This window comes from Berghia stephanieae, chromosome 5, assembly GCF_034508935.2.
Source record: "Berghia stephanieae isolate SIO BIC M18660-M18661 chromosome 5, UCSD_Bste_1.3, whole genome shotgun sequence".
In the NCBI taxonomy this organism is placed as follows: Eukaryota; Metazoa; Mollusca; class Gastropoda; order Nudibranchia; family Aeolidiidae; genus Berghia; species Berghia stephanieae.
This window is the reverse complement of record NC_088364.1, coordinates 19,559,710-19,579,728: the sequence shown is the minus strand read 5'-3', so window position 1 is coordinate 19,579,728 and position 20,019 is coordinate 19,559,710. Positions and strand designations below refer to the sequence as shown.

General features: G+C 36.6%; 1 protein-coding gene across 2 annotated transcripts in view; it reads left to right on the top strand.

Moving 5' to 3' along the window:
• The window catches only part of LOC144972555 (uncharacterized), a 43,113-nt gene that overhangs the window by 12,978 nt on the left and 10,116 nt on the right, over nt 1–20,019 (top strand). The window contains exon 1 of one of the 2 annotated variants that reach the window (XM_078913895.1): nt 9,629–9,773. The exons of the other annotated variant lie outside the window; for it this stretch is intronic. The gene's annotated coding sequence lies outside the window, so the exon portion shown is untranslated. Of the gene's footprint in view, nt 1–9,628; nt 9,774–20,019 lie in introns of those variants that run through there. 2 annotated transcript variants of the gene reach the window in all.

Below are 20,019 nucleotides of genomic sequence, written 5' to 3'. Positions count from 1 at the left end.
TCAAACATGACACAAAATTAGTCTCAGGTTTAAGGTTTTTCACAAGTTTGGGGTTATCTTAGTTCACCGAGAAATGAAATAAAGTTATATGGCCAAAATGCAAATAACTCTTTTAAAAATAAAAAAATTAAGTACATGCATGGCAGTGTAGACGGGCCGTAGACATTTCATTGACTAGAAGCCAAGACTAGTACTGTTGGGCCGTGAATAAGGAAACAATGTGGAAAGTGTGTCCTGACAAACTACGCGTCATATTTGTTGTCTTTGGTGTTCAAAGGATTGGGTGGGTGTGGTGGATTTGATCACTTGCTGCCTACCTGCCTAATTAAATATGTAAGTGGGTGTCGCCCCCTTCCTCTCATCTCTCTCTCTCTCTCTCTCTCTCTCTCTCTCTCTCTCTCTCTCTCTCTCTCTCTTTCTCTCTCTCTCTCTCCTCTCTCTCTCTCCTCTCTCTCCTCTCTCTCTCTCTCTTCTCTCTCTCTCTCTCCTCTCTCTCTCTCTCTTTACTCTCTTCTCTTCTCTCTCTCCCCCTCTCTCTTACTCTCTCTCCCTCCTCTCTCTCTCTCTCTCTCTCTCTCTCTCTCTCCTGTCTTACGTTCTACTCTGCACAACCCCGATTGATCTCAGATAAAAATGTGTTCTTCTAAAGCACACAATAAACCTAGCAGCCATAAACTGGCCTTGCCGGATTCCTGTCTGAGACCCTTTGCCGAAAGGGAAACAGTAGGATTAAAATAAGACATTTGCAACAAACTTAGATCCATTTATTTTGTCTGATTTCTTCAATATGATATCCAGTTTTTGTGTGTGTTTTTTTGTTTATTGTTTGTCTTATTTTCTTTTCTTTTCTTTCTCTCTTTCTTTCTTTTTCTTTTTTTTTTTTAAATGGCGACAGAATCCCCCCCCCCCCCCACCCTCCTCCAAACCTAATAAAAATTTCGCCTTCTGTCTTCTGATAGGGCTACACTACACACCCAGTTGTTCTAGATTGCGAACTGCTTCGACTTGTCAATTTAACAGTCGCACTGTGACAATAAAACAATGAAGGGCCCGTAACTCCAGCAGCCTGTTCTCGGTAGCCATTCGTCGTCCTAAAAACCGAAGGTTTGCTCTTTTGTCTGGTTGAGTGACCAACTCAATGACCCGTGGCCAGTGACCCGGTGGACATAGTAGTCATGTTCAAATTATGCAGTCTTGTTAGGACCTCTGGTTCATGACCGACGCAAAAAAAAAAAAAAAAATATATGTGCAGCTTTGTGGTCTTGTGCGTATGACTGTTGCTTTCGGACCGGCAGGTATCGCGTTCGAGTCCCGCTCTGAATGAACGGCGCAAAGTTGAGTCCTTCGAAAAGGTTCTTGACTTATATTCGCTCACCGTACTCAGATGTAAATTGAGTACCCAGCCGTTGACAGCGTTGTGGCTGTCGACAAAAAAAAATGTCATGTGGATGTCATGTCCCGTCCAAATGGTTAACGTGTTTTTGTAATCTAGGGACCTTCTGATTAGCGCTTTAGTGGACATTGCATTATTCAATTACATGTAATCAAGTTCAAAGTTTAAAAAAGAAAATTCATTATAAAAAATAGAAAACAAAAAAGAAAAGATAACCCAGAAAACAGTGTAAAACAAAAATAAGGAAGGAAAAATAACAAGAACAAAACAAGGTTGCCAATTTTCAGTATATTTGCGGAATTCAGTGTGTTATAGGGAATGAGATTAGCGGAAGAGTAGCGTCCCTTGATTGGGAGTCACCGGAGGAGAAGTTATTAGAGAGAGGACGTCATAATGGTTTTGCGCATGCGTCTCTCGTCCTCGCTTCCGGTGAAAGCGGCATTAGACTCTTCACCGAAAGCGAGGACAAGAGAGACGCATGCGCAAAAACATGTTGACGTTCTCTCTGTAAGGCGACGTCCAATCAAGGGACGCTACTCTTCCGCTAATCTCATTCCCTATAAACCCTCAGTATATTTTCAAATCACATGCTAAACAGAAAAAAGTGACTGCATAATGTCTTTTTACTGGAGTTCAGCACTCAGAACGGGGTCCGTCAATGTATTTATGTTCAGTAAAGTTTTGCCTCATGAATTGGCAAGCCTGACAAAGGCATCTTGTATTTTACTTCTTTTACGTGCACCGTTTATCAAACACCAAGAGTGATCACGTCAGGACAGCAAGCGAATATTGAGATGATGGCCAAGAACAGCACACACACACAGAGAGAGAGAGAGAGAGAGAGAGAGAGAGAGAGAGAGAGAGAGAGAGAGAGACGCAGCGTTATCGGCATTAAATGTCGGCATATTTCATTCTATCTATCTGGTTTACGACTCCCAACTCGCCAACCTGATAAGGCCCGTCGAACCTTAACATGGAATTGATAAGGAGCTGAATATAGCAATGACGATCTCACCCAAATCAGTGTGTTTTGAATATAATTAGAGGTTTGGTGTTGTCCATGAATCTTGAAGCCACGAAATGATTGAATAAAAATATATTGCAGTGGTAAAGAGATTAACTAAAAACTATGAGAGGCACAACGTTGAGTTCTTGGGAAAGGCTCTTAACTCATATTCTCTCACCGCTCTCAGGTGTAAAACGAGTATCGGAAGTTCTCGGTCAAAAAATAATTATTTAAAATAGCGCCTGGTTGGTGTCATTTATCGCCCTCCATGTTTTAAGTTTGGGATTATTGTGAAGCACTTTAACCCTCTCCTTATCACCTGCAGAAAAATCTTCACCTTTGTTACGACACAATATACATTTATTCTTATTCATAATATTTATTTTGTATATTACAAACTTTGAAGAATGGTCTTTGTTTAATTAATAAGAATATAATAAAGTTGTTTTGTAGAGAGCTTGTTTGATTTTAAAAAATCAATTTGTCTGCTGGGTAAGCCTGCCATTTTGGGAGAAAACTGAAAATGATCGGTAAGGAGAGATTAAGCCGATTTTTTTTTCTTTGGGTTTTATTACCATTGCCTTCATAGTGTCTCTATATATAAAGCCATGGTTTTACCGTTCATCAACTTGTCTATTAACCAATTGACTGCCTTACTCTGGAAAAATTCCGAAGCCCCAGGTTTGAGAGTTTTTGCCAAGATGAGGGTCATTTAAATCGATTGATATTTGAAGGACGAGTTTTCTGGCCAAATTTTAAATACCTCTTTTTCCGGAGTCGTGCAGCAAAAAAAAAAAAAAAAAAAAAAGGGGGGGGGGGGTAGTGTAGGTATCTCAAGTTTGTTGTTGAGCGTAGCAAACATGTATCAACATAGATATTTGTTCAGAAATGGTCCAATCTAATTTGCAGTCCGTCAAAAAGTTCGAATGCGTGCTTGTGCTAGATGTCTATTTACACAGAGCGGTCAATTGTCCTGATAAAATTACAAATGTCCCGATTTGACAATCTGGTTAACTATTTAAAAAGAAAAACAAATGGACTGTTTATATTGGTATGGATATGACCATTGCGCGTCCCAAGATTATGCTTTTTGACCACCAACAATGAATAGAATCTAGATTATATTATACAGTATTCCAAATATACTGCGGTTTTAGGGTCTTGACTGCATTTTTTGTTAGGGCGTTCCGTTTTAACTCTTTGAAAAGTTGGCCTCTATGTTTACATAATTTAAAGTCAAAGGAAAAATTCTATTGCCCCAATCTATATCATGAATGCAACCTTTGAAATGTCTCACTTTCTCATTTTTTGTTGATCTTCTATGTGTTTGATTGTTTGCCTGTTCTTTTGTTTATTTGTATAAGATAGCGTTCTACGGAGTATACTGTGACCCATGTCAGAATGTCATACGGTGCAGTAAGAAATGAAGTGAGTAGGAAAGTTCCAGAAGACAATAGAGAATAAAAATTTCGCGGCGGCGATGGGGGTTCGAACCCGAGACCTTACTGGTACGACAACTCCGGAGTTGTACCAGTATCAGGACATGACGCCTGTGAGACGTTATTGCATTTTTCGACAGTGACAGCGCCGACCCTACCCCCCCCCCCCCCAGGTACTCATTGTACACATAAGTGCGGTGAGAGAATGTGAGTAAAGAACATATTCTAATATCTGAACTTTGCCCCGCCCACATCCGGACTCGAAAAAGAACTTAATACTCAGCTGTCGAGTGTCATTCCACAAGACCACAAAACTACGCATCAAAAATAAGTATTGATTTTTTGTGCGGCTATGTGGTCTTGAGGAATGACACTCTCGTTCTACGGGTTACGTGTTGTTGTTGGTCAGGTACCCTTTGCAAAGCGCTCTGAGCACGTTTAGTGGAAGTTGCGCTATATAATTGCTCAAATTTTATAAAGGTCACGATGGTTATCTATCCTGTTACGTCAGCCATGCTGAACACGCTCTTGTCTATCGTATAATATTTCGAAAAGTCAAAGTAACATATTGTTGTTTTGCGATTTCAACCTTATCTGGAGATTGGTATCACAAAAATCACGGTCGGTCAGTTTGGGCTGCTGGTACAGTTTTTTATTCACTAAATATGTAACCCCTCTCTAGAGGCTTTTATTACTTTTTTCTGTTAGATGAGACGCCTTCCTTCTTATTGCCAAGCACAAGAGAATCCCCCCCCCCCCCCCACACACACACATTTTGAGCTTTTATCAAGCACAGTATCCACCTAAATGCATCACAAAGAATACCAAGCCACTATTTAACATGTAGAATGAGAAATGACACCTGTTAGGACTTTAAAAAATTATCTCAACAGGGGCAATGCTATTGCCAGCCTGGTACCCATTTTGAACCCCGAGTACGGTGAAATGACGTGAGTAAAGAGTTTTTTTTTTCCAAGGACTCACTTTTGCGCCGCCCAGATTAAGACTTGAACTAGGGGCCCAGTATCTAAGGCGAGTGTCAAATTATAGGATCTCAAAAGACCGCATAATTTTATTTTGTTAGCACTAGTGGAGACCCGCCATTTTTGCGGGGGGGGGGGGGGGGGGATTGAAGCTAAACGGGCACTCGTTTATTTTAATTTCTATACTACTGTATTGTGGAAACCGTCACGGATCGAGACAAATCAAAAGCCTTCAACGGTCAAACTTGGTCTGTAGGTACGCGCAAATGAATCTGGCAACTGGACGGCCCGAATGCGTTTCCCAACATCAAATGACCAATCATTATGCCCTTAGCAGATTTTATAAATATTCCTTTGTGTCAACTCTAGGTGATGAAATTACCCTTAATTTAAGAAAGGTTTGCAAGTTACTTGTAGATCAATCTGTAAAAAAATATAGTTTTATAATTTTTAGATTTGCCAGTAATTCTGTGCTCGTTGCCAAAATAATATGACATGGACTTTACGGAAATTGTGACCCCCAACCCTTTCCTTTGTTTTAAAAAAAAGTGTTTATTTGATTTGAAGATGGGTTTTCCGTTGTTTTGACTGTGAACATCAGTGTCATCGGTAAGTATGGATCATTACTCTTATTGTATTGTTGACGGGAACAGGTGATAACACGTTATACATTCATGTCGGCTGTTTGAAAAATCGATAACGCAATCATTCCCTTGTTGTAATTGTAATGCTACGATTTACAATAACAATAACCTACATATCATTGCATTACTAATCTGTTAAGCATTGACTAATACTAAACGCATTTTATTTTCATTTTGTCCAGAAACCATTTCCCCTCTATTGATAAGATTAAGATGAGCCCCAATATCTTATATCCGAGGCTTCTCAGAAGTCACAGGTTTGGACTTTTTAACCCGTAGTGGGTCATTGTAAAATCTATCGATTTACTAACCTACTCTGAACCTCCCCAATTTGTTCCAGAAAACTCGTCCTTCAAATATCGATCAATTTAAATGACCCTTATCTTGTCAAAAACTTTCAAATCCTGCTTGAAGTCCAATGTTTTTGTTTGTTTATTTGTTTGTTTGTTTGGGTTTTTTTCAGAGTACGGCAGTGTAGTAAATGCGTCTTTTCTTTTTTGTTTACCAAAATGCAAATAGGCGTTTGTTATTTTCAGCGCCGGACTACATTAGCAAAGCGAGTAAGTTTCATTTGTTATCACACAGTCGAATGTAACGATCGGCCACACCCTGGAATATTTCGACATTATCCGCTCGGTTTTGGCTGTCTCCGTCCCAGCTAAAATATGAGCCGTCATTGATGGGAGTCTGTTTTGTTTCTCAGCTTCTAAAAAGTTTACATTTCCTAATTCTGTTCATTTTCCCTTTAAAGTATGTAATTTACTTTTGTCTAATCCACTCTGTCATAATACACCAATTTTGCGCTTCTGGTTACTGTTGTGTAACGTTTTACAAAGGAAATTACATACATGGATTTTGCCCTAGCTCTAGTTTGGATCCTTCGTTGATTAAAAAAAAGGTTATCGAAGTTAAACATTATATATTATTTATAATTTTTTTTTTGTCAAGTATGTATTCAAAAATTATAACACAATGAAGAAAATTGCGACGATTATACAACGAATGAAATAAAAAGATGTACACAGGTGCCCAATCTTATTATGTTAAACGTTGTTTACTTTTCAGTTGTATCACCCAATGTCTTTGGTCTGGGTCAGCCCGATATTAGACTTTTAACCAGTTAACTGCCGTAATCTGGATAGAAACGTTTTTAAACATTTATTTGGCCAGCAAACCAGTCCTTTTAAATGACCCTCATCTTGATATAAAAAACTCAAAACTTTGACAAAGGAAGACCTCAGGCGATCCCAAATTTGAGTGGGTTTTGTTTTTGTTTTTGTTTTTGTTTTTTTTTTTTTTGCCAAGATGAGGGTCATTTAAATCGATCGATTTTTTGAAGGACGAATTTTCTGCCCAAAATTTCAAATACTTTTTTTTTTTTTTTTTTTTTGGGTGTTTTTTTCGTTTTTTTGTTTTTTTTTGTTTGTTTTTTTTTTTTTTTTTGGCTGAGTAGCTACGGCAGTTAACTGGTTAAATGATATTACACAGCACACAAAGGCTTAATCATTAGATAATATTTAAAAGTGCGATATTGAGCCCATCTCTACACCTCCCCACCCCCCTTTATCAGAACTAGACTTTTCCGCTTATTGTATTTCGCACTGTCGTTGAATGTCACACTACTACACGTTCGTTATTGAGATTTATAAAACACATTGTATTTTGTGTTGTCAGGTCTCGTCCTTTTTGTTGTTCTTTGTCTGAATAACATTCTTCAATATATATAATATATATATATATATATATATATATATATATATATATATATATATATATGTATGTATATGAGTGTTGGTGGGTACTCGTAGGTACGAAAGTGCTCGGTAATGATGGTTAGAGCTAATATAGAATGCAAATTGTCACTGGAGTGACAATTTGCATTCTATATATATATATATATATATATATATATATATATATATATATATATATATATATATATATATATCGTCAGTCCTGACGATGGCAAATTAAGCCTGAAACATTAATGTAGACTGTCTCAAACATTGTGGTAAATATTTTAAATAATATATATATATATATATATATATATATATATATATATATATATATATATATATATATATATATGTATGTATATATTACTTAGATCCGCAACTTGCCAAACACTCAACATTGCGACGTAGTCAGTTTGAAGTGTTTTTGTATGTGTATTGATATAAGGTATGACAAAATGTGAACAGTGTGTATAAATGTATGGAGGTACTCCCACCTGGAGCTTATCACACGGCAATATTGATTTTTTATTTTTTTTATTTTAGAAATATATTCTTGTTTTATAGACTACTGGTCGTAAAGTCTCTTTAATTTGAAGTAAAACAATGAGGAGATCTTACTCAAAGATGTTATTCGTAATTTTTTATTTTTTTATCGGCCCTTACCTGTTATAGTCTAGTACCATTATCACCACTTCTAGCTTCCAAGTTTGCGGCCCAAGGACCTGGAATAGTCTGCCCAACTATGTTAAATCCTCACCAATTCTGGATATAAAATATTCAAGAAAAATCTGAAAACACATCTTTTTAGAATAGGATTTTAGTTTTGGAGTGTAAACATGTGTGATGTGTATTTTAATTCATTCTACATTTGCTGTGTAATGCCCCCAGAGCCCTCTATCCAGTGAGATGTGAGGCGTAATTAGAAGTTTTGCATTATTACTAGTACAGAAATAGTTGATGTTCACAAAATAAGATTCATCTTACATAAAGCTTTCGTGAGACAAACACCGTACACAGCTCTGAACTCACAAAAATATAAAATCGAAGTGATAACCCCAGGTTGACACCCCAGTGTGATGCCTGCAGAATTATGGGGGAATCCCCCAGTAAGTTCAGTTACGTACCGTGATATCCGGCAATACCTGTTGGATTATGCTCACTTTCATTCCTTTGATATCGCTTCGCTTTGATCACAAACCCAATTTTACGTATTTAATGATATTCACCAATATTTTCTGCATCTATTCATATGGACAGGGATAGATGGTCTATAGATTTTATGCCAGTGCTTTTTTTTTGTGCTCTTGACATCTCATTCTCGAATAGAACATCTTTGTCCGATTTATACTGCACTGACTTATCGAATAAAATAACTTCCTACCGTATTATTTATTCTAGACGGAAAATGGTACCCACCACGGCGTGACTATAGTTACGCTATGGTTCCCACCCATCTCAATTGGCCTTTCTGTTTTGGCGCCATTTAGATTATTATTATTATTATTATTATTATTATTATTATTATTATTATTATTATTAATCTAATACGTAGTAGTAGTAGTAGTAGTAGTAGTAGTAGTAGTAGTAGTAGTAGTAGTAGTATAGTAGTAGTATATAGTAGTAGTAGTATATAGTAGTAGTATAGTAGTAGTATAGTAGTAGTAGTAGTTAGTAGTAGTAGTAGTAGTAGTAAGTAGTAGTAGTATGTAGTAGTATTAGTAGTAGTAGTAGTATAGTAGTAGTAGTAGTAGTAGTAGTAGTGGTGGTAGTATGTGTAGTAGTAGTAGTAGTAGTAGTAGTAGTAGTAGTAGTAGTAGTAGTAGTAGTAGTAGTAGTACAACAGCAGCATATATTTATTATTATTTATTATTATTATTATTATTATTATTATTATTATTATTATTATTATTATTATTATTATTATTATTATTATTATTATTATTATTATTATTATTATTATTATGGCCAAATTAACATTCGATTTAACAGATGAACAAAAAACGTGCATTCAATTTTAAAAATAGAAATAGATCTTTAAAAGAAGAATTTTCCACGTCATGAAATCATGATTAAAAATGACGTCAATTGGACTTAATAAATGTAGTGATCTTGCGCCATATGGCCCATTTATCATCATTATAAACATTGTCAAACATATAAACCATTGTCATTGCTAAACTCGTTTTTTTCCGCCTGTATTATTCATGCAAATAAAATGTGAATCGCTTTAAATATAGTATTTGAAATGATCACAATAGCTGACATCTATAGATGCGATGTCGCGTATCGAGTTATGAATAACATTTTTCTCTTCCGAAATAAAATTCGACTCGCATGACTGAATTTTGAACCAGCCCATCATTCATATAACATTTATAAGCCTAAATAAATATTATATATAAGTTGTATATATTATAGCCAAACAGACTAGGGATATTATGCATTCCTCTCTGTCACTTTGAATAGAATCACACGGGAAGCATACGGACTTAGTGCTTCATTCGTCCAAAACTTTCGAAGCGTTTCGTTTCCGATTCGGATGTTAAAATAAAAAAAAAGTTGTATTCATGTGAGTGAACCTTGGATAAATTGAAATCTGTGACCAATATGTGGGGATGACAACCTGATGCTTCAAATGGAATTTTATGCTTAACTTATAAAAATTGATTCAAACTAAATGTCCATATTTGGGATGGGGGGTGGAGGGGGATGTGGGGGGGGGGGGGGGGGGGTGATACTAGGCTGTCAGAAATTGTGGACTGTAAAAAGTAATGGAAAAATAAATTGAATATAACAGCTTCAAAAATGACCAAAATAATCAAACACGGCTCGAAACCCTTCTTCGGCCAACAGCAACAAGTAACATAAAACATGAATCAAATACATTACTTTAAAAAAACAACACAGATGTGCCGAATATGTCTCTGTCGTCGATCTGTTTTATTTTTCGTTGTTGTTTTTTTTTTTAGTAATGCATTTATGTTTTCATTCTTTAGTTTTGGCTAAGAGGCTTTGACCGAATATATAATATATATAATAATATAATGAAGAATAATGACTTGTTTGGGTTCGATTGTGTCTTCTTAAAATTACTCATCATAATCGAACCTTGTTCAGTACACGGTGACATCATGGCAACCTTCCTCGAATTGTTTGATTATAGACAATTTGCCTGATTCAGATGAATCTAGTGTAATTTAATTCGTCAAGGTAGGCTATCCTATTCAAAGCTCTTGCCAGTCGTGTTCGATTGAATGAATCGAGTGTGTTTGTTGGTTTGCTTGGTCTTTACTCTATTATTGTTTTTTTTTAAAACTTTTATATACGCAAATCCACTAAAGTGCTAAGCCTTTACAAGGGCTTCCTGACCACAGCAACACTTACTTAGGACGGACAACGCTGTTGCGATTAACTTTTTCGGAATAGACACTTTACACAGGTACTCATTATTACTAACATAGAAATTACAAGTATTTTTTTCAAGACTCAACTATGCGCCGAGCGAGGTTTCGAACCTAGGACCTTCCGATCGAATCGAGGGTCATACCACAGACCACATACCGCATTGTTCATACAATACTCTAGAGATAAAGAAGAGGCCATTGTCAATTTTAAGACCCTTGTTTCTATAAGATAATGTCAGTTTTAACAATATTGACATTTTGGTTTAAACTCGGCCCCTAAAAGATATCCGAGAATTAGTATTACAGTAGTCAGATAGGGAAGGAAACTTTGGACTAATTTTATCATAAAGTATGACTTCAAATTTTAGCTTATTCTTTCATGATTCTAGCTAATTGAATCAAAAATTATGGAAATGTGTGTTAAATTGTTCATTTATTTATTATACAAGAAATGTATTTATCTGATCTTGTTCATTATTTAGTGAATCATTGCAATTATTGTTTACCCGAATCTTTTCTTCTTTCTCCCTCTCTATCTATCTATTTATATATATTATATATATATATATATATATATATATATATATATATATATATATATATATATATATATATATACCCTTCCTCCCTGACTCTCACTCACGTACTGTGATAATGCTAATAATAATATATACAAATGCGTTTAGAGTTGTTGCTAGTACAGATCAAAGCTGTGTGTTTGTAAGGACGGAATAGCTGCAGGATTATGATAAGAAACAAGTAGAACGCGGGCTTCAGATTAAAATTTGATGGATTTTGTTGGAGGTGACAAGACTTGTTTACATAGGATTAGCGATCCTGGTGGCCTTGACCCCGTCGGGAATGGTTGATAGGACACTGCTTTAAATACTTACATATTAACAACTGCTACTGCTGCTGCTGCTGCTACTACTACTACTACTACTACTACTACTACTACTGCTACTACTACTACTTTTACTACTACTACAACTACTACTACTACTACTACTACTACTACTACTACTACTACTACTACTACTCTACTACTACTACTACTACTACTACTACTACTACTACTACTACTACTACTACTACTACTACTACTACTACTACTACTACTATATTTAGTGTCACTTGTAACACCAACACCATCGCTACCACATCCTCCTCTTCCTCCTCCTCCTCCTCCTCCTCCTCCTCTTCCTCCTTCTCCTCCTCCTCCTACATACCACCATCACCACCACTAGCACTCCACTGTGTCAACCAGGACCGCCTCATTCCCTTTAGATCCACCCAAATATTCGATGCAGGTTTATTATTATACTGTGCAAATAGAATACGCCATGTTTATTTGTTAAACCACTTAAACAGTGCATTGCCCCTGTCACATGCCAGTCACGGTCTTCTCCAATGAAATATGTAAAAATACTGCAGTTGAACTTAAACAAACCCAAAGAAAACAAACAAACAAACAAACATACGAAAAAAAAGGCCCCACTCTCTTGACATGTAAAAAGAAAAAACCCCAAATTCCTCCGACTTTTTCTTCTCCCCTCCTTAAAATATTACTTTGCTGAGCAGATTGTTTGTTTGGCAAACAATTAGCGTTCTTGACTGAACCCCAAGGGTCTGTTGTAACTCAATGTCAAGGACGTGTGCAATGGTGCTCCACACACTCTGCGCAACCTCTTCCTTGCTCCGACAAAACATACTCTTCTTTTTTTTTTACTTTGGCCAGAAAACTTGTTGAAATATCGATCGGTAAAAAGATGTAGGCTACCTCAATCTGTCCAAATCAATCAACTATGAGCATTAAACTGAGTCTCGGGATTGATAGGTTTTTTGGGGGTTTTTTTCTGGGTTTTTATTTTTGTTTGTTTGTTGTTGTTCTTGGGTTTTTTTTGACAAGATAAGGGTGTGTTTAATGGATATATACATTTAAAAAATTGAAATTTCATATAGCACAATATCCATAAACGTGCTCAGAGCGCTTTACAAGAGGTCCCTGACCAACAGCAACACGTAACATGTAGAACGAAACATGACGCCTGTTAGGCGATGCTACATTTTTTTTCCGACACAGACGACGCTGTTATTGGCCAGGTACTCATTTTACACAAGAATACGATGAGAGAATGTGAGTAAAGAGTCTTTTCCAAGGACTCAACTATGCGCCGTGCGAAGCTCGAATCAAGAACCTTCCGATCCGAAAGCGTGTGCCATACCACAAGACCACATAGCCGTAGTAAAAAGCTTTCTGGCCAAGTCGAACAATATAAAAATTCTGTTTTGTCGGGGTAAGATGGATAACTCTGACAAGGTGAAAACTGTCAACACACTCAATGTAAAAGTAAATACTAAGCTGTTTGAGGATGTTGACTGTACAGAGAATTGGACATCATCTTTTTTTTTAAAGAAAGGAAATGATATAATCATCTTTCATATAATTAATCAATGATAATGATGATGATTGCGATGACGATGATGATGATGATGATGATGATGATGATGATGATGATGATGATGATGATGATGATGATGGTGATAATATAATAATAATAATAATAATAATAATAATAATAATAATAATAATAATAATAATAATAATAATAATAGTAGTAGTAGTAGTAGTAGTAGTAGTAGTAGTAGTAGTAGTAGTAGTAGTAGTAGTAGTAGTAGTAGTAGTAGTAGTAGTAGGGATGATGATGATGATGATAATGATGATACAAATAAATAAATAGATAAATTTACATTGAATTGAAATAGATAACATGGAACATTTCTTGCTTCAGTCGAGCCCAGAACCTTTATATGAATAGTAATACTAAGAGTAAAAATGTTTTGACAACCAAAAGTACCATTTCAGTACCGCCATCACCACCTCTATCATCACCTGTTATCACCACTACCATCACCACCATCGCAATCATTATCACCGCAATCATCACCAGCACTTCCTTTGTATCACCACCAATATTACCCTCACTCTTATCACCACCTCTATCAACATCTCCATCACCACTATCACCACGACTATCAACACCACCACTATCACCACGACTATCAACACTACCACTATCAACATCACCACTATCACCACGACTATCAACACCACCACTATCACCACGACTATCAACACCACCACTATCACCACGACTATCAACACCACCACTATCACCACGACTATCAACACCACCACTATCACCACGACTATCAACACCACCACTATCACCACGACTATCAACACCACCACTATCACCACGACTATCAACACCACCACTATCACCACAACCACAATCATCACCACGAACCATCACCATACCTCCATCATTCACATTACTATTACCATGGTATGTAGGAGGAGGAGGAGGAGGAGGAGGAGGAGGAGGAAGAGGAGGATGTGGTAGCGATGGTGTTGGTGTTACAAGTGGCACTGAATATAGTAGTAGTAGTAGTAGTAGTAGTAGTAGTAGTAGTAGTAGTAGTAGTAGTAGTAGTAGTAGTAGTAGGGATGATGATGATGATGATGATAATGATGATACAAATAAATAGATAAATTTACATTGAATTGAAATAGATAACATGGAACATTTCTTGCTTCAGTCGAGCCCAGAACCTTTATATGAATAGTAATACTAAGAGTAAAAATGTTTTGACAACCAAAAGTACCATGTCAGTACCGCCATCACCACCTCTATCATCACCTGTTATCACCACTACCATCACCACCATCGCAATCATCACCAGCACTTCCTTTGTATCACCACCAATATTACCCTCACTCTTATCACTACCTCTATCAACATCTCCATCACCACTATCACCACGGCTATCAACACCACCACTATCACCACGACTATCAACACCACCACTATCAACACCACCACTATCACCACGACTATCAACACCACCACTATCACCACGACTATCAACACCACCACTATCACCACGACTATCAACACCACCACTATCACCACGACTATCAACACCACCACTATCACCACGACTATCAACACCACCACTATCACCACGACTATCAACACCACCACTATCACCACGACTATCAACACCACCACTATCACCACAACCACAATCATCACCACGAACCATCACCATACCTCCATCATTCACATTACTATTACCACCACTACTACCACCATTATCATCACCGTTATCGGCACTATCATCACCATCATTATAACCTTTATCGTTGAATTATCGTCATTACTATCATCACCACTATCATCATCACCTCCTGTGTCAACACCAACACTATTATAACTATCACTACCATCGCCACCATCATCACTACCCTTACCACCTCCACCCTCAACTCGACCACGATCATTACTACTTTCACTACCACCATCATCATCACTACCACAGCTCTATCACCAGCAACACCATAATCACTCCTATCATCATCACCACCACTATCACTACTATCATCATCGACACCACTGTCACTACTATCACTATAGTATACCACTATCACCACCATCCCCCATATATCTACTATTTACATCAACACCATTACCATCACTATCCCTACTACCACTATCACTATTGTTTAGCAATATCACCATCATCACCTCTATAACTACTATATAACTGCTATATACATCAACACCATCACCACCACTATCCCTACTACCACTATCACTATAGTATACCAATATCACCATAATCACCACCACCATCACCAGTCAAACATCAAAGAAAGAAACATGATAATGTACCAATACTATGATAATAAATCTACTTCTGCACGCAAGCATCTGTCGTATGTGGCCCCAGAGACCAACAGGTAGTCATGATTCTTTGACAAAATACATCATGTATTGGATGTAAGGTTTTAATATTGGTGAAACAACATTATTTATTATTGAATCGCCATTTTTTCCCGGTCCTTCTACCTTCGCATTGTGCACGCGATTAGTAGAAATCTCATTTCAAGCCTGTTTGTTATTAATTTACTCAAATATGGATACTAATTTATTTAATATAAATATGATTAATGAAAATAAATGAACATTAGTATGAAACATTTTCCGGTTATACATTCTTCTTCTTCTTCTTCTTCTTCTTCTTCTTCTTCTTCTTCTTCTTCTTCTTCTTCTTCTTCTTCTTCTTCTTCTTCTTCTTCTTCTTCTTCTTCTTCCTCTTCTTCTTCCTCTTCTTCTTCCTCATCTTCCTCCCTCCCTTGTTCTAACTTGAGTATTCATCCTCTTATGCAGTCATCTGTTCGTCCAGCCATTCATTTCAGTTCATTTCTTCCATTCATCAGTTTCAAACTGAATTTCTAATTTTACGATAACGTTACGAACTTTCGCTTCCTTTGTCACCCCCCCCCCCCCCCACCCCCCTCTTTGTTTACTCCAGCAACACTTCAGTAAATATCAATTGCTTTTCTTTGTTTTCCCTTCCAATGATAAATAATGTAATCCTCCTAACCCCTTTCTGTACATCTAGGTCAAAGGAGTTGAAAGGTCAATACAGGCGTGGTCATTTTATATTATTTTGTTTACAATGCTCCTGCTCTTAAAAAAATGTATTTTACATATTGTGGCCAGGTCAGTCGTCCTTTAAATATTGATCGGTTGAAATGATCCTCATCTTGTCTAAACTCTCATACTTAAAAGTCCCAGGTTTGAGAGTATTTGACAAAATGAGGGTAACTTTGATTGATCGATACGTGGAGGACGGATTTCCTGGACAATTTTTTATTTTTATGTGTGGGTTTTTTTGTTTTTTTTTTTGTTTTTGTTTTTTTTGTTTTGTGTATTTTTGTTGTTTGTTTTCTTTTGTTTTGTTTTGTTTTCAGAGTATGGCAGATTTGAGTTTGGACGATTTTCTTTGTCGAAAAAAACAAAACAAAAACAAAACAACGTCTTTACGTGTCTTAGCCTATTATTATGGAAGGAACGAAATTGACGTCCCTCATCAAATCTTTGGAATTGTTTTTAGACAATTTGGTGATTGTTCTCACTGAATTATATTATTAAACAGACTGTAAACGTTCAGGTTCATACAGTTTTTGTGTGTTGTTACGTTATATTCGGCTGGCGGACATCGTGAGTATTTAACTAAACGCATATCATCGATACATTTGTACGTTAGGATTCCTACTTATCTTTGACTTAATTAGGTTAAGGGAATACCGGATTTGGGAGGGAGTGTGGGGTAGGGGTTGATATTCAGGGTAAAGGGTTTTAAATGGGTTGAGAGCTAAGGGAGTTATTACAAATACAATATGCAAACATGTCTTTGAGTTACCAATAATAAAGTCGCGTTTCTTTACAACGTGTTCTGCCTTTGTTCAAACTTCCTCTTTTTAAAATGTCTTTATCAATGTTTTTGTTTGTTCTGATCCTGTCGATTGATTGGTACTTTTAGATTTATGTCGCCGTGAACGATCCTTTTCTTAGATCTTCAAACAATCATCAAGTAGCCTGGAAAAGTGAAATTGCCAAATTATATTTTTATTTCTTTGTCTGTGACTATCTTTGCTATCCCCAAAATGGGTGCACCGCCTATCTCTTTGTCTGTTGTATGTATATGTATATAATATAGTCTTAATTTGAAGAGTGAAGATCGCAGTATGATGCGTACATAAAGAGAATTGTGATTTTGTTCGTCTACCCTTTAACCTCTTGTCTGTTTGTCTTTGTGTCTGCCTGTCCGTCTGTCGCCTTCTTCTTCCTGTTCTTGTTCTTCTTCTACTTCTCCTCCTCCTCCTTCTCCTCCTCCTCCTCCTCCTCCTCCTCCTCCTCCTCCTCCTCCTCCTCCTCCTCCTCCTTTTAAGTTTGTAACTTCAATTTTAAGATCCCACAGACCACCGGTTTTTTTTTTCTTTCATTGGAGATCATGAGACTATTCCAGTGTTTCAATGTACATGGTATGAGCTCTCGAGTGTGGAACCATAGAAATGGATGGCTTCCTCTTTTAATGTTGAATATCCTCGTGGGATAGTTTTACTTGGTCGTTTAGACATCTGCAAAATATTGTCACTTTGCCATGCTTTCTTCTTCGCGGTTCACTCAAAATCAGTTTTCGGAGTTGTTTTTGTTGTTGTTTTTTTTTTTTTTTGTTTTTAATTATTTTTTTGTTATCTTTGTTGCTCTGTTGTTTATTCGTTCGATTTTTTTATTTCTGATTTGAGGTGAGGGTCCTAGTCATAGCTAATGCAAGTCTAACAAAGGCTTTGTACGACGTGTGCATATACGCAGGTCTGACAGCCCAACCCACTTATGGGTCTAGTTTAACATTACATTGATGTAATGGACAATATTTTAAAGACTTCCATTACAACAATGGGCCCTAAGGAATTGGGTTATCAGACCTGCAAATAAGTGCACGTCGGCTTTGTAGCATTTTAATTTTATTTCCCTCCTGCTGTCGCATACGTTTCTTCTTAAGAAGCCTTAAAGTAGAGTTTGCTTTTTTGCATGAGTTTGTTACGTGATCTTTCCAATATAATATTATACTATTTTCTATATTCCAAACTTTAGTCTCTTATCTTCGAAGAGGCTTCAACACAGTATTGTGCTTGCTGCTTTAAAAATGTTTAGGCTCTAAGCCCTATAGCATTTAAACAATAATATGTGCGTTCAACTGTTTTACACAGTATTTTAATAGGCCCCAATGGCTATCTCCGTTGGTTTTTTATAATGTTCATCGGGAATTCATTGGAATGTTAGGTTTTTATTCATTGTTCTACTCCATACGAAAATGACAAAACACATTCGACCCTATATTCAATTTGCCCTTGTAACTTTTACTTCAAATATAGAAGGAACGAAGTTGACGTCACTCAGCTCTTTGTTATCGTTTTTAGCCAGCCATTTTTATGATAAGTAGTTTTGTAGATAAGTAGACAAAGTTTTGTGTGTTGGTACGTTATATCCGTCTGGCGGATGTTGCGAGCACTTTTACCCAAACGCACAGCATCAATAGATCACGAGATAATAATAATAATAATAATAATAATAATAATAATAATGATGATGATGATGATGATGATGATGATGATGATGATGATGATGATGATGATGATACAAATATTTATACTTCCAATGAAGTCTGCAATCTAAGACTTGTTAAGTTGAGAGACATTTTCATCTATTAGTGTATGATTGTAAAGCTTTGGGTTTGTCAGAGACATTCCGGTTCCTCTCGGATCGCATGTCAGTCTACTTATATACCTGTTTTATTATTCTTTGTTTCTAAATTTATTCTCTTACAAGCGGAGTTTGATGTGAGTTTACAGTCCATCCCATGACCGGTGCGCTGCGGTTGAGACAGGGTTATTCCAGTTTTTCTTGGAATAAACTTCAAAAGAAAAAAAGAAAAAAAAAAAAACAAAAAAACATTATCTTATCTTCGACTGAATAAAGGGAATTTTATTTTCATGAATGTTAATAAAAAAAAAAAAAAAGCATACTGTTTATATGCACCTTTTTTTTTTTTGTCTTTTGAAGAATGTTTGAATTCCGCATGACATATCATTGTCGGTAATGTTTAACAGCTTACAACACGGTGGACATCGCGTTCGTATCATATAACACAAACGCCCGATAAACGACCAATGTTATCGTGTTTGTACAGTTTAGTAATAATATATTATCATATCATAAAGTGTGTCCTGGTTTATTTCAAATACCAAAAAGGGTGCCCCCCCCCCCCCCCCCCCCCCCCCCGTACTGATCGAATCTGACAAAACACTTTTTTTAAATGAATAAAAAAAAAAACAATTTAGCCACATGACTTTTACACCACATGCCTTTTTTTTTTTGGTGTCCTTTGACCTCTTGCTGTGTCTTCTATCGTCTTATGTCCGTTTTCCGAGTTACTTTCTGTCTTTGTCTTGAAATGTGATTGCTTGGTTTTGTTCTGGCCCTTACTGGAATCCTTGGCTGAGAGGGAAATAGTCAAATATTTAGTATTAGTTCCGGGAGATGATATTTTTCCTTTACAAATCATCTCCCTGTTATGTATTGTTAGTTATGTTTTCAGTTTTGGATATATTCTGTCAACAACATTTGAGTGTATTCCACTCAGTGGGATCCCGTGATGGTGTCTAGATGAGATTTTAGGTGATCTCAAACTAGACTAAGTACTCTGATAGTGTGCTCTTGGAATCTACATCTGTTCCATATTTGAACCAGTCCTCTCTGTCTTAATTTTTCTTGGGTACCTTTACTTGTAATTTTAGAATTTCTTGAGCTTTTATATAAAGCAATATCCACAGGGAGGTACTTACTTTGTCTTCAATCCCCCTGTATCTGTTTTCCAAAATGTTGTTTGTCCTTGTCTTGGAATGTATTACTTAGTTTTGTCCTGGCCCTGGCCGGATACACAGGCCTGGGAGGGAAACCGTCAAATGTATAATTAAAAGAGTTTTGGGAAATG